The following is a 15253-nucleotide window of genomic DNA, read 5'->3' as shown; positions in this document are numbered from 1 at the left end:
TGGGAGCCTCCTCCTGCTGAGCAGAGGTGGGAAGCATGGTCCAGGCAGTGCTGAGGAGGATGGCAGGAGCCCTGGGGAGGGCACTGTGCCTGTGAACAACCCCATCTAACCCGAGTGTGGCTCCTGGAGGGTGAGGGGAACCCTAGAAAAAGAGAACCTAGGTCCTAACTATAACTACCTACTGGCGACCGCCAGTAGGATGGTGATTGAAATGTATATATATATATATATATATATATATATATATATATAAAAAAATCTGTTTACCCAGAAAGCTTCTAATTCTGTCCAATAGTTTTTGAGAAATTAAAGTCCATAATTTATTTATATCTATTATTTGTAGGCTGGTAATCAAAAAGGTAAGCTTTCTGATAGGGCCAGGGGGCTTTTTATAGCCAGCACTCTGATTGGCTGGCTGCAACATGAAAATAAATATTTCCACAGCCATTACAAAGATCGGGAACATGGGCCCCTTTTCTGAAAATATATAAAAAGAAAAAAATAACATAAGGGGACAGGTTGGGGATAACCTACTCCCTTAGCCCTTGTGGGCAAAGAGTTAGCTCCTCTTGGTTTTAAAATATATTTAAAACAAAATTCTCATGGCAGTGTGGTTACAAAAATGGAGGCTGTTATCCGTTGCTAAAATATCCCTGGGTGGCCTAGGGCCCATGGTTTGACACCTTTCTTTTGTATTTTGGGAAGGGGGATGGGCGGCCCATCTCCCTATGTGAAGTTATGGCATGGAGACCTCATCCCCCAGGGCTATTGAAATGTTGTGTACCATGGACCCCATCCCCTTGACACACAAAAAGTAATGTTGGTGCATTGTGCATCCCACTTGCCTGTATGTGGGGCAGGTGGGTTGCACTGGTCAAAGAGCTCCCTTTCCACCCTCAACACAGGTAGGGAAAGCATGGGAGTAGAATTTGGCTCCCAAGCCAAAACAAAAGGCACTTCCACCCAGCAGGAGTGAAGCCAGAAAGCGACCTCCCATGCTGCCCCACGTGACAAGGACTGGTTGTGAGGAGCAAGTGAGGCCACAGGGAACCTGTGGCACACCAGTCAATGAAAATTCGAGGAGGGAGTATCCTGGGTGTGACCAGGACACCCCCAAAACAATGAATAATAAATAAGCAGCCTGAACCTCCCATTTATTATTCACTACTCCCAGGAAGGAGTTCTCCATATTGCTCATCAAGGGCTTAGAATCATATGTTTTTGTGATTTGTGGTGCCCCAATCTGGCCAAGGGCATCAACAAAACGTTTTAAAAGTATAACAGGGGCTGCAGGGAGTGCAGCACCCTCAGAGAAACCATTTTTAAAAGTAACATTATGTTTCTTGGGTTATATTTAACATATCCCCATGGAAAAGTTGTTGATGTTTCAAAGCATTCTCAGAGCTGGTGCATTCGCTCTTTAGCAGAGGGTTGCAGGGCTGGTTGGCCTTACATCTGCATGTAATGGTGGTCCAAGGAGGGTAAAAGAAAGAATTTGACAGTGTTTATTTTTATTGACAAAACCAATAGGCATGTCTTCATATATCATTGTGGTGAGTGTTTAACAAAGTCTATAGGCTTGCCTTTGTATAAAGATGTGGGAACCTTTAGACAAACCCAATGGACTGTCCTTGTATATTGATGTGGTTATCCTGTTACAAAACCAAAAGGCTTGTCTTTTATATTTTGATGTTGTGATCCATTGACAAAGCCAGTAGCCCTGCATTATTTAAAGTGGTGCCATGATAACAAAGGCCACTCCCTCGCCAAATTCGACTAAGCAAAGACTTCATCCAAGGTCATTTCAGGGAGACCACCCCCTCACCAAACTCTACTATCCAAAGAGCTCACCACGTAAAGAAGCCAGAGGGAAGTCCCTCACCAGTCCCTAGGAAGCAAAGACTTTGCAATGTACAGTAGTCTTAATGTAGAAGCCAGTCCCTCGTCAAACAGTACTGTGCACAGTCTTCACCTTGCACAGAGGTCATCATGGACAGGCAGCCTGTCACACAAATTTTGCCATGTACATTATTCTTCACAGAGTGCCTAGTTCCTCACCAAGTGCTAGCATGCAGAGACATCTCCCAGTGTAGCCGTGTTTACACAGAGGCCACTTCATTGCCAAACCATACAACACAAAGTCTTCGCCCTGTTCAGTGGTCTTTGCGGAGAGACCAGTCACTTGCTAAGTCCTACTGCGCAAAGACTTTGCCCTCAGCAACAGTCTTTGGTTAGAGTCCAGTTCCTCAACATACTAAAGCTTCCTTACGTAGTCAAATCCTGAGTAGATACAGTTAGATATTGTGATAATATTTTCGTAATAAAAGGCCTACAAATTCAGTGAAAGAAACAAAGTTTACAGTGTTTTTACAGTTAAGTATGATAGTAACATCATACTTTACACTAAAAAAAACAAGAAATTATCGTAAAATCGTGTGTAAATAAAAAACACTTTGAAGTTCCCTGAACAAAACAAAGGTTAAGGTGACATTATAGTTAAACAAAAATGTCAGTTAAACTATAGCATTTTAAACTCAAAAATTTAAATTCACCATTTATAGTTATCTGACTATCTAACTAAAATTTGGGCCTCTGCCATGCACTGCTTATGACCTCAAATATTACATTATTCATGACATCAATGATGAAATCTCAAATGACATCTTTGATGACATCACTGATAGCATCATCCAATGAGTATAACAGTTTACTATACATTTATGTGTGGGTGAAATACATAGAATGAAAAATGGGCATCAAGAAACATATGTATTTCTGAAGTGGGCACATGGAATGTAGTTTAGAAGCAGTGGTTATGTGTACATCTATGAATTATTTAGTACATATACTGGTATCTGATTCAGAGGGCATTTTTCAAATTGTCTTCTTCTTACACACCTGCTCAGATTTAGAAGGCACAAATGTGGCAAAATCCAATTGGTAATAACAAATGTTCTACAATTATATGTTCCCACAGGTTTTCTGATAGAAATCTCACCTCACTTGTGCAAGTAGGGATAGTGCCTGTGACCAAAAACAGGCCAAAATGCAACATGGATGCATCACATTTTCCATCGAAAACTGACCAATTGTTTTAAGGGGGTAGCTGTGGATGTTGGGCCCTATTTCAGCCAGCACTGAGGGAAACCTAGCAGACCTGTCCATTTTTGGAAGCTAGGAGTCTAGGGGAATCCAGGGTAGTGTGACTTACTTTGCTTCTACATGACCTTTATACCCAGCATCTTTTGCAAACCTCAAACTTTGCTAAACACACATTTTCCTCATATTTCTGTGATGGAAATCTCCCAATAAAAATGGTACATCACTTATGTGGTTAGGCCTAGTGCCCACAACCGGAAAGGGGACAAAACACAACACAGACACATCACATTTTTTTGCAATGTCTGTAGCTGTGAATTTTCGGCCTTAGCTCATCTTGCACATATGGCACATAAGAAAACCTGTACAGTTTTAAAATGGGACACCCAGAGTAATCCAGGGTTGAGTTACTTTCTTGGACTCCACCAGACTGTTTTACCCAGAAGCCCTTACAAAACTTAAACTTTGACTAAAAACAAATTTTTCTCACATTTCTGTGATGGCCAGTTCTGGAATCTTCAGGGAGCCACACACTTCCTTCCACCTAGCACTCTCCCAAGTCTCCCAATAAAAATGGTACTTGACTTGTGTGAATAGACCCAGTGCTTGGAACAGGAAACAGTCCAAACCGCATCATGGACACATCACATTTTTCAGCTGAAAAATGACCTTTTTTTGTAATGTCAGTAGCTGTGGATTGTGGGCCCTAGTGTGGCCCACACATAGGGAAACCTAGCAAACCTGCACTTTTTTGAAAACTAGGCACCTAGAGAAATCATGGGTAGGGTGACTTGCATGACTTTCCCAAGGTTTCTTACCAAGAAGCCATTGCAAACCTCAAACTGTGACTAAAAAAACATTTTCATCACAATTCTGTGATGGAAAATTCTTGAACCTGTTAATGACTCACTAAACTTCTTAGAATCCCACCAAGTTTCCTGAGAAAAATGGTTCCTCACTTGTGTGGGTAGGCCAGGTGCCTATGTCAAATCATTTTCCTCATCCTTTGCTCGATTCGAAAAACATCTGTTTCCTTTCCTGAGGTTGATGGGATCTTTTGACCCAGTGAAGAGTGTGGTAATCATGCACAATCAATTTAAACCCAAACAACAAATTTAAACACCATGACCCATTTCGCCATGGAAGAATACTCCAATCAAAATAAAAGTTTCAAAGCTTTATTTATAACCACAAAGCCAGTCACATAAATCAAGTTGTAAAGATAAATGAACACCATAGGCTGACCAAATCTACAAAATACATTTAATCTACTCAACAGCACTACCATTAAACGTTCAAGGAGAATAATGCATAGTAATAAAGCAATCAGTTGAGAGACAGAAGCATGTTTCACTTCAGTATTTAAAGTCACTAGTCAACTCAGATGCACAAATTCAGAATTCTAGGATTGGGATATAGGTTCTCCCTACTACTAACCAAATCAGGAAAAGCATGTGTGGACAATTTATGAATTCAGAATTAATAATATACCATCAAAATATGAAAAAACATTCAATTTAATAATTGCAATCTTTCTTAAGGCATCATTTTAAATATGACATAAATTTGCATTTATTTTTCTGCACAGACATAACTCTCTACTAATAAATAATTAAACATCATAAATCATATTTGTTTCAATTGATAATAATTGATTCTAATGATTAAAATATTTCAGCATTACTTTAAATCATGTTAGCATTTTGTCAGTTCTGGTAGGCACAATGTTGACCATTAAATATAAACATGTGAACTTTTAAAATGTGTGTCAATGCAGCTTTGTTATGTTAGGCTTTTAAGAGTGAATATGAATGATAACAAATGGAGACTTATGGTGAACTAAAAGCATTACTAAAATTTATGCTCCAACACCTATGACAGGGAATGGCCCAAAACACAACACAGGCACATGAAATTGTTCCATTGAAAACTGACCTCTTCTTTGCTTTAGCTAGCTTTAGATTTTGGGTCCAAGGTCAGTCAAGGTCAGTCAGCACCTAGAGAAACCTGGCAAACCTGCACATTTTTTAAAATTATACACCTAAGGGAATCCAGGGTTGGGTGGCTTGCATGGGTCTCACCAGGTTTGCTTTGTCACGGCATGCTTATGTCACAGTTGGTTGTGGAGGTGGGGCTAACATGGAAGCAAATCTGCATCTCCTCTGCCCTTTGTTAAATAAAGGAATCACCTAGTACAAGCACTGGAAGATTCTTGTAAGCCCTCCTCAGTGTCTACCAATGTCTGACAGATGCAGAGGGTGCAGATGTCAGCAACTGGCCGACACCTGCACCAAAGTGTTTAAATCTGTATTTAGCAAGAGGTATGGTAAGGAATGTACAACAGTGGAAATCACGGAGAAATGTGTTGGCTACCCTATAAATTACTACACATGGCATGCCTTCAATTGCAGATTTGCCATGAGTATTAAAACAAATAGAGCAGGATAATTGAGCTTCAACTGCAATAGATTTAGGGATAAGTATCGTAGACAAAGAAGCATTTTAAAAGCGAAGCAGCACTATTGGCTTACCACAAAACATATGCTGCTAGTCCACAAGACTAGATAGAAGTGGAGTAGCCATAATAATATCTCACATCTATGCATCAATTGAAAAAGATACTTTAGGGTTGAGACCAGAGAGATCCCAGTTAAAAGCTGAAACCAGAATCAAAAATCTTCCAATGAAATGAAGCCAGAAACACAGCATTCCAGAGTGGAGAGTACAAAGTTCTGGCATCGATTTAAAAAGAAGCCACAATTGTATTGTAAAGATGAAGAACAGGGCGAGTTTACCCAAGAGATAGGAGTGAAATAAGAGTTACAGAGGGATATCGATCCTCTGATGAGCACTATTCTTGTTCAGCACAGGACTGTAGAGATACGAAGGCAGGATCAAACAAAGATGCTCGTTCTTCAAAAGGACCAAAAAAGGGGCAAGCCTCTAACTAAGAGACAGGAGACAGGATTATCACCGCCGGGGCTAAAACGGCGGGAAACCGCCAGCCCCGGCGGTGCGACCGCGGCGCTACCACCGTGGTCAAAATACGCCGGGAGGCACCGCCAGCCTGTTGGCGGTGCTCCCGTCGTTTTGGCCCTGCGGTTGTAATACCGCCAGGGTCATAATGACCACCAAAGTCTTTTTTAGCACAAAGTACCTAGTTCTCGTGAAAAATCTCCGCAATGGGCCGCAGAGGAGGACAAGCGTGGAAGCAAAGAGGGTGTGCATCGGTTTCTCGGGCCGCACATGTTGATGCATCGTTTAGTTTCAACGCAGGGATAGCTGTGCATCGATTTCCGGCACTCAGTCGTGGATCCTCTTCGGGTTGCGGGTTTTCAGATGCCCCGTGGTCTGTGCGTGGAATCCTGGGCTTGTGGAGCGGAGTCACAAGCGATGCGTTGTTCCGGTGGGCATTGCGTTGAAATTTCTTCTGCACAGCAGGCGCTGCCTCGATTTCCCCTCTGGAAGTCGGGCCGCGTCGTCCCAAGTCGGCTGTGCGTCGATCCGGTGGGCCGTGTGTCAAAGTTCCGGTCACAACGCAGGCGCCACGTCGATCTTCTCCTTGCGAAGTCGGGCTGCGTCGTTCCGGTACGGCGTGCAGTGAATTTCTCACAGCAGGGCAAGCTGTGCATCGTTTTTAGCAAGGAGTCCAGTTGCAAGAGAGAAGTCTTTTTGGTCCTGAGACGTCATGGAACAGGAGGCAAGCTCCATCCAAGCCCTTGGAGAGCACTTTTTCACCACAGCCAGGAAGCAGCAAGGCAGCAGGGCAACAGCAAGGCAGCAGTCCTTCACAGAAAGCAGTCAGGTGAGTCCTTTGGGCAGCCAGGCAGTTCTTCTTGGCAGGATGCAGGTTCTGGTTACAAGTTTCTTCTCCCGGAAGTGTCTGAGTTGGAAGGGGCAGAGGCCCTGTTTATATACCCAAATGTGCCTTTGAAGTGGGGGAGACTTCAAAGAGTGGCTTAGAAGTGCACCAGGTCCCCTTTCAGTTCAATCCTGTCTGCCAGGGTCCAAGTAGGGGGTGTGGCAGTCCTTTGTGTGAAAGCAGGCCCTCCCAGCCCAGGAAGACCCATTCAAAATGCAGATGTATGCAAGTGAGGCTGAGTATCCTGTGTTTGGGGTGTGTCTGAGTGAATGCACAAGGAGCTGTCAACTAAACCCAACCAGATGTGGATTGTAAGGCACAGAAAGATTTAAGTGCAGAGAAATGCTCACTTTCTACAAGTGACATTTCTAAAATAGTAATATTAAATCCAAATTCACCAGTCAGCAAGTTTTTATATCACCATTCTGGCCATACTAAATATGACCTTCCTACTCCTTTCAGATCACCAGCTACCACTCAAACAATATATGAGGACAGCCCGAATGTTAGCCTATGAAGGGAGCAGGCCTCACAGCAGTGTAAAAACGAATTTGGGAGTTTTACACTACCAGGACATGTAATCTACATAGGTACATGTCCTGCCTTTTGCCTACACAGCACCCTGCCCTATGGGTAACCTAGGGCATACCTTATATGTATCTTATATGTAGAAAAAGGGGAGTTTTAGGCTTGGCAAGTACTTATAAATGCCAAGTGAGATTGGCAGTGAAACTGCACACTCAGGCCTTGCAATGGCAGGCCTGAGACAAGGGTAAGGGGCTACTTAAGTGGGTGGCACAACCAGTGCTGCACGCCCACTAGTAGCATTTAATCTACAGGCCCTGGGCACATACAGTACTAGGGGCTTATAAGTAAATTAAATAGTCCAATTGGGTATGATCCAATGTTACCATGTTTAAAGGGAGAGAGCATATGCATTTTGGCACTGGTTAGCAGTGGTAAATGCACAGAGTCTAAAAACCAGCAAAAATAGTGTCCAAAAAGTGGAGGGAGGCAGGCAACAAGTTAAGGATGACTACCCTAAGGCTGTCACGTCTAACATATATCTATATCTATATATATCTCTACATATATATATATATAGATATATATAGATATAGATATATCTCCAGGCTTTCCTAGGCTCAAACACGTCAGCATCATGATTTACTGTTTCAATAAACTTCTGTTTCCTAAGGTTGTCGTGCTCCACCCGTTTTCAACTTTGTATATTTATGTAGTGAAAAAAAAAATATATATATATATATATATATGTATGACTCAAGACTTCAAAGAAAGGTCACATGCACTTAAAGTGAGAATTCTGGGTGTTTTAATTTAAAATTCCTCTAGCCCCTGCTATGCATTTTGGCCACCAGTCCTTGCTCACTCATGGGGCAGTGCGATACCAAGTTACACAAATACATGCTCAGTGTTTTCACCAAGGTACATAAATACAATGCTCAGTGTGTTCAAGAAGGTAAAACAACAAAGAACTAACACAAGCCGTCAAAAAAACATAGTTGATTGTCGCCATCTTAGACTGTGGCTTAAAAGGTTAATCAATAAGATATTTTAAACCAGTGAATTGTTTTAAACAAAAAGAATATTTTAAAGATGCCATAAATAAAATCACAACATGCCTAATACACCAGGTATAGTTCAAACAAAATACATTAATCTTCGATATATTTTACCCCCTAAGTCCGTAAAGTATACATTCAACTGCATAAATTACTTTGATTTCAATGTTGCGCTCAGGGTTCAAGTGTAGGCAGTTTTTATAATAATGATGTAAATGCACGTTTTTAAACATCAAGATACCAAAATCTATTACCACAATGGCAAAATCAATGAGATAAAATAAAATGAATTTTCAAATAAATTTGTAATTCAACATATGCTTATAGTTTACCTGTTAATGCATTTTCCTCACCCTTTAAAGGATTCGAACATGCTTCCCAACGGTCAATGGGATCTTTGGACCCAGTGAAGAGTGTGGTTAACTCAAACAACAACTTTAAACACCATGACCTATGTGTAACGCCGCGCTCTGACGCGCCGTCTCTTTCTGTCCTCGCGGGTGGAACGCGCTACCGATATTTGGAGCACCGTTCCCCGCGTTTTTTGACTATGCTTTCTGGGAAGCATATATTTCGCTTCCGGTTGCGCTACACTTACTTGTAGCCTTTTGTCTTCTTTTGTTGTTGGTGGTGGGTTTTTTGTTGGTCCTTTTGCCTGTCTCTATCCATGTTGTGTCCATCTTGTCTTCTTCGTGTTTTTGTCCCAGCATGCTCTGTTTTTCTTTTATACTACTTCCTTTTTCCTATACTGGTCTATGGGCTTTTCCCAATCCAAGATGGTGTTACTTCCCTTTCCTGTGATGTCACTTCCCTTTTCTCAGTATATAAGCCAGTAAGTCTTGTTCCTCCTTGCGTTGCAAACACTTCCTTCGGGTTGTGCTGTTCGCTCCTGTTCTTTGTTCCTGCTTTTTTGCCTTGGGAGATTTTTGCCTGTTCTTTGTTACTGCTTTTGCCTTGGGAGATTTTTGCCTGTTCTTTGTTCCTGCTTTTGCCTTGGGATATTTTTACCTGTTCCTTTTTTCCTGCCCTTTACCCTGGATATTGCCTATTTTTGTTTCCTGTTGTCAAGTCCTGTTTTTTTCTTGTTTTCCTTCAGGAGTTCCTGTTAGAGGTTTTTTCCCCAGTGTTGGTTTTTTTTCCCTCTGGGACTCCTTCTGGAGGGTACGGTCTGCTTTGGCATAGCCTGTCAAGCGGCACCATGGCTACTAGAAGGGGTTGCCCTTATCTGGGAGTATCCAGGACCTGTAGAAAACTTGGTGTATTCGCCAATGCGAAATCCAAAGGTGAGAAGTCCAGCGCAGTACGTGACACTATGTGGCCACGGAAGAAAACTCGAATCAATAAAAGTTTCAAAGCTTTATTTTTATAACCACAAAGCCAAAGTCATGTAAATAAGGCACAGAATCAAATGATTGAGGTAAATATAAACCAAGGGCTGGCTAAATCTACAAAACAAGTTTAATCTACTCAACATCAACACCATTAAACATTCAAGAAGAAGAATGTATATCATTAATGACCCCATTTTTATCACAGAAACATTTTTTAAATCAACTGTGAATGCATTAGTTAAATCAAATTACAAAGATTTAGAAATCAGGATTTGGACATAGGTTGCCCCTACGTCTAGCCAAATTAGGACAAGCATGTGTGGGAATAGACTAACACATGTGGGCAAAAGTTAAAAAGGGAGACAAAAATAATTTGGAAAATCATCTATCTCCGCCTAAGTTAAACTAACTAAGAAAAATAAAATAGGTAGGTGTCAGCATGCTAACTTCTACTAAAGAAACACAGATTAGGAGAAAATACCATTTGCATTAGAATATACCTCTCTTAGGGTCAGCATTCAATTCAGTTTAATCAGCAAAGCATGTAGATCTTCAGAAAAGTCTGTTAGAAGCACCATCAGAGGAAAGTGCAGAACATGGGCTGCACCTTAGGAATCAATCAGGGTGCAGGAAACAGAACAAGATTCTGAAGGGGACTGATTGAAACTTACGAAGTCCATCCCTAATTAAAAATACTCTAAACAGTTTGATTGGTCAGTTTGATGAGTCCATATCACACAAAATGGACAATGTCCAATTAGACTTTGAGCACAAATCAATTTAGCAACGTCACAGAAAATTCTAATTTTTGGTACAAAGCCATCTTTTCTTTCTGTGTGAATCCAATAGTTAACAATTTTGAACATCACTTGTTTCAATCCACATTCTTCTCATGCTGTAAGACGATTTCAACAGTTTTCATGAGAAAGGGCAAGTTAACTGTATCCACTGCTTAATCTTTCAGTCTACAGGTCTAAATGTTCAATAATCTAGGTCTTTGGGAAACAAGTTTTGCACTTCGAACAATGGGACTCTTAAGGAGAAAAGAAATGATTCATCAGTTTTACATGACTGCAAATACGAAGTCTTCAGGCCTAGTGATGCTAATACAAGAAATATAGGCCCTCATTACAACATTGGTGGTAAATGGCACTTACCGCCGTGCTGACAGCCACCAAATACCGTGACCGCGATGATATACCGCAACGGGTATTATGACCCACACAGAGAAATCCGCCACTATACAGACACCCACACAAGTCAGCCAGCCCAAAGGTCAGTGATAAACCGGCGGTACCAAAACCTACATCGTTATGCCAACAGAAATACGCCCACAGCATCATGACCCACAAATCACCACAGCGGTCATTCAACCGCGGTAAACCATTGGCGGTACACACCGCCGCACTCAATATACAACACACTAACAAAACAATTCAAACTACACACACCTGACACACATACACACACCACACCCACACACACAATCCAATGTAAAACACACACCCACAATACCCACAACCCCTTACAACAAAAAAAACATTGCCAACTGAGAGAGAGACAAGCCAGGAGCACCCACTGAACCTGAGCCACATAACACCATCACCCATAAACCATCCACACACCTCACAGCACACACCCCAACACATGACCCCACACACCCTCACACATGCCACTCACACTACACCCATGGCACCACAAGGACACCCAAGGTTCTCAGAAGAGGAGCTCAGGGTCATGGTGGAGGAAATCATCTGGGTAGAGCCACAGCTATTCGGATCACAGGTGCAGCAGACATCCATTGCTAGGAAGATGGAGCTATGGTGGAGAGTCATGGACAGGGTCAACGCCGTGGAACAGCACCCAAGATGAAGGGATGACATCAGGAAGAGGTGGAACGACCTACGGGGGGGAGGTGCGTTCCTTGGTTGCAAGACACCAGGTAGCTGTACAGAGGACTGGCGGTGGACCCCCACCTCCTCCCACACAACTAACAACATAGGAGGAGCAAGTCTTGGCGATCATGCATCCTGAGGGCCTAGTAGGAGTAGCAGGAGGACTGGACTCTGGTAAGTCAAATCTTTACTACTTCCCCAACTACCTGTATGCCAACCCTCACCCCCATCACTCCACAACCTCACATATACCCCACCATCACAACCCACCCATTCTCAGCCCTGCATGCAACACCAATGCATGGACCCCCATCACAGACCTGCATGGACATCCATCACCACAGCATGCACTCTAGTGACAACCAAACACAACTCACACAAGCCAAAGCTGCCTTGCTAATAACAACCAGAGAGGGAAACATATCCATGCACAAGATGGCACACGTAGATACAATAACACTGCATTTACATCCCCACGGGACCCCCACTCAACCTCACCGGAGAGGAGGTTCAAGCCACATCCAGTCCCCCAACAGAAGAGGCCCACAGTGATGACAGCAGCTCTGCATGCCTGGATCACGATGACCAACCTGGCCCATTAGGGACCTCTGGACAGTCGGTGACCCTGCCACAGTCCCAAACCACCACAGCGCCTCCCCCCTCAGGAAACACCAGCACAGCAACCACCAAACGGGCCCATACTTCTGTCTCCAGGACAAGTCAATCAGCATTGTGTCTACCACTACAGGGACCCCAGGCAAGCACACAAACACAGGACTATCAGGGACCTGGGGTCAGTGGCAGTGAGCACACGGTTCAGGGGACAGAGGCACAGGACAACAGGGAAGCTGGGAGGACTGCCGTGCGACAGGGGGAGGACAGGCCCAGGGAACCCACTCTCCACGAGGCACTTGCAGGGATCCTGAGAGCATACCACCATTCCCAAGAGGCCATGGGCCTGATACTGTACAAGTTGCAGGAGACCCAGCAGCTGAAGGAGGGACAGTACCTGGGGATCAGGGAGGACCTGAAAGAACCATCCACACCACCCTGGTCACCATTGCAGGGGTGCTGGCAGACATGGCCAACACCATGAGGGAGGCAGTGGCACACCAAAGGGCCCCTGACATTAGCCACACTGATGAACAGCCCTCCACCTCCGCCGGCACTAGTGGACAGGAGGCCCCACAACAGGACCAACAGGCCACCAGCACCCCAGCCCCTGCAGAAGGAGAACCACCCCGCAACTGTTCCCTGCGATCAAGGCAGAAGCCATAGAACATTGCCAATACCCCCCCCAGGAAATAAGACTCTCCTGATTGTCACCCTTCTGTCCCACTCTGTCACCCTGTCCACCTTGAACTGCCATTGCTCCCCTTCCTATGCCCCCTTGGACAATGCACCTGTGATACAAATAGACTGGACTCTACCCTGGACTTTCCTCCATCAGTAACCCAGCCCATTGCAATACACACTCCACTTATTAGCACCTAAATAAACACCCTCTGAACAAATTCAAGTATGGAGTCTGTGGATTATATGACAAATGTATTAGTTTCACAAACTGTAAACACTGCATTTCTAATCTACTGTAATATTAACATAGGTATAACCTGTAGTGGGCAGCAGTAAACACCCCAGGAGCCAGAGGGGGGCACAGAGATCTGAAAATAGAGATGCCAAAGGGTACAGTAAGTGGCCATAGAAATAGGGAAATCAGGCTGCCATGTTCAATGTCAAACACAAAACTGCAAAGGAAGGTGAAGTTACAGTGTCTTACCTGTATGTCACTGGAAGTACTGTTGAATGAGTGTACTTCTGTTGTCCATATCTTCTTCCTCTGCCTCCTCTTCATCACTGTCCACAGGCTCTACCGCTGCCACAAGACCATCTCCAGGCTTATCCTCCTGCAGAAAAGGCACCTGGCGTCTCAAGGCCAGGTTGTGCAACATGTAACATGCAACAATGATCTGGCACACCTTCTTGGGTGAGTAGTACAGGGATCGACCTGTCAGATGGAGGCATCGGAATCTGGCCTTCAGGAGGCCAAAGGTTCTCTCAATTATCCTCCTTGTTCACTCATGTGCCTCATTGTAACGTTCCTCTGCCCTTGTCCTGGCATTCCTCACTGGGGTCAGCAGCCATGAGAGGCTGGGGTAACCAGAGTCACCTGTAAATTTTGAGGGATACCTGTTAGCCACACACTCACCCTTAGGGCCAAACCCACACCCATATACCTCCATCAACTGGGTGGGGACAATGGGCTTACCTATTAGCCGCACCCGGTGCCTCTAGGGTTGAGACATCACATATGGAATGCTGCTATTCCTCAAGATAAAGGCATCATGCACAGAGCCAGGATACTTGGCATTGACATGTGATATGTACTCGTCCGCCAAACACACCATCTGCACATTCAGAGAGTAAATGCTTTTTGTATTCCTGAACACATGTTCATTTCTACGGGGGTGGGAGGGACAAATGCAATATGTGTACCATCAATGGCACCAATGATGTTGGGGATATGTCCTAGGGCATAAAAGTCAGCCTTTACTGTGGCCAAATCCTCCACCTGGGGGAATACGATGTAGCTGCGCATGTGTTTCAGCAGGGCAGACAACACTCCGGTCAGCACGTTTGAGAACATTGGCTGAGACATCCCTGATGCCATGGCCACTGTCACTTGGAAGGAACCACTTGCCTGAAATTGGAGCACTGACAGGATCTGCACTAGAGGGGGAATACCTGTGGGCTGGCGGATAGCTGTAATCAGGTCTGGCTCCAATTGGGCACACAGTTCTTGGATTGTGGCCCTATCAAGTCTGTAGGCCAGGATAATGTGCCTGTCCTCCATTGTCGCCAGGTCCACCAGGGGTCTGTACACGGGGGAATGTCTCCATCTCCTAGTCATCCTCAGCGGTTGAACTCTAGGGTGAAAAACAGTGAGCAGAGGGTCTTATTCACACATATGTGAAAATAAAAATGCATTTCTTCCTTTACAGATTTACAGAAACAGTATGTGAACTCAAGAGTAAGTTGATGTGCCAATGTCTGCTTTGACGCAGTTAGGTGCTAGGGCCTGTGCCCCCCTGAAATGGCGGATGCCTGAACTGTGAGGAGAGACAAGTGGAAATGAGGTAATTCCGCTGGCGTTGTGTGCCGTTGTGGTCGGTGGGCCCAACAGAGAGCATCCCAGGCTCTGGCCTCCGCACTGATGGCAGCCATTGTCCCTGTCTCCAGCCTTTCCCCTCCAACTTCCTCTACCCAGTCCCAATCCCCTCAACCCCAGCCTGTCCCAATGACACCTTCAGACCAGCAATCACCCAAATCAACAGACAGAAGTGGCTCAGACAAACACAAGCACTACACTTCATCTCACAGGCACTCACACAAGCACCAGCCCCATGCAGACACACCAACATCCACTGCCTCCACTGTGTCTCCCTCCTCCTCCTCATCTACCTCCCTCCCAGTAGCATCTCC

The sequence above is a fragment of the Pleurodeles waltl genome, chromosome 3_1, assembly GCF_031143425.1.
Source record: "Pleurodeles waltl isolate 20211129_DDA chromosome 3_1, aPleWal1.hap1.20221129, whole genome shotgun sequence".
Lineage (NCBI taxonomy): Eukaryota > Metazoa > Chordata > Amphibia > Caudata > Salamandridae > Pleurodeles > Pleurodeles waltl.
This window is presented reverse-complemented; position numbering follows the sequence as displayed.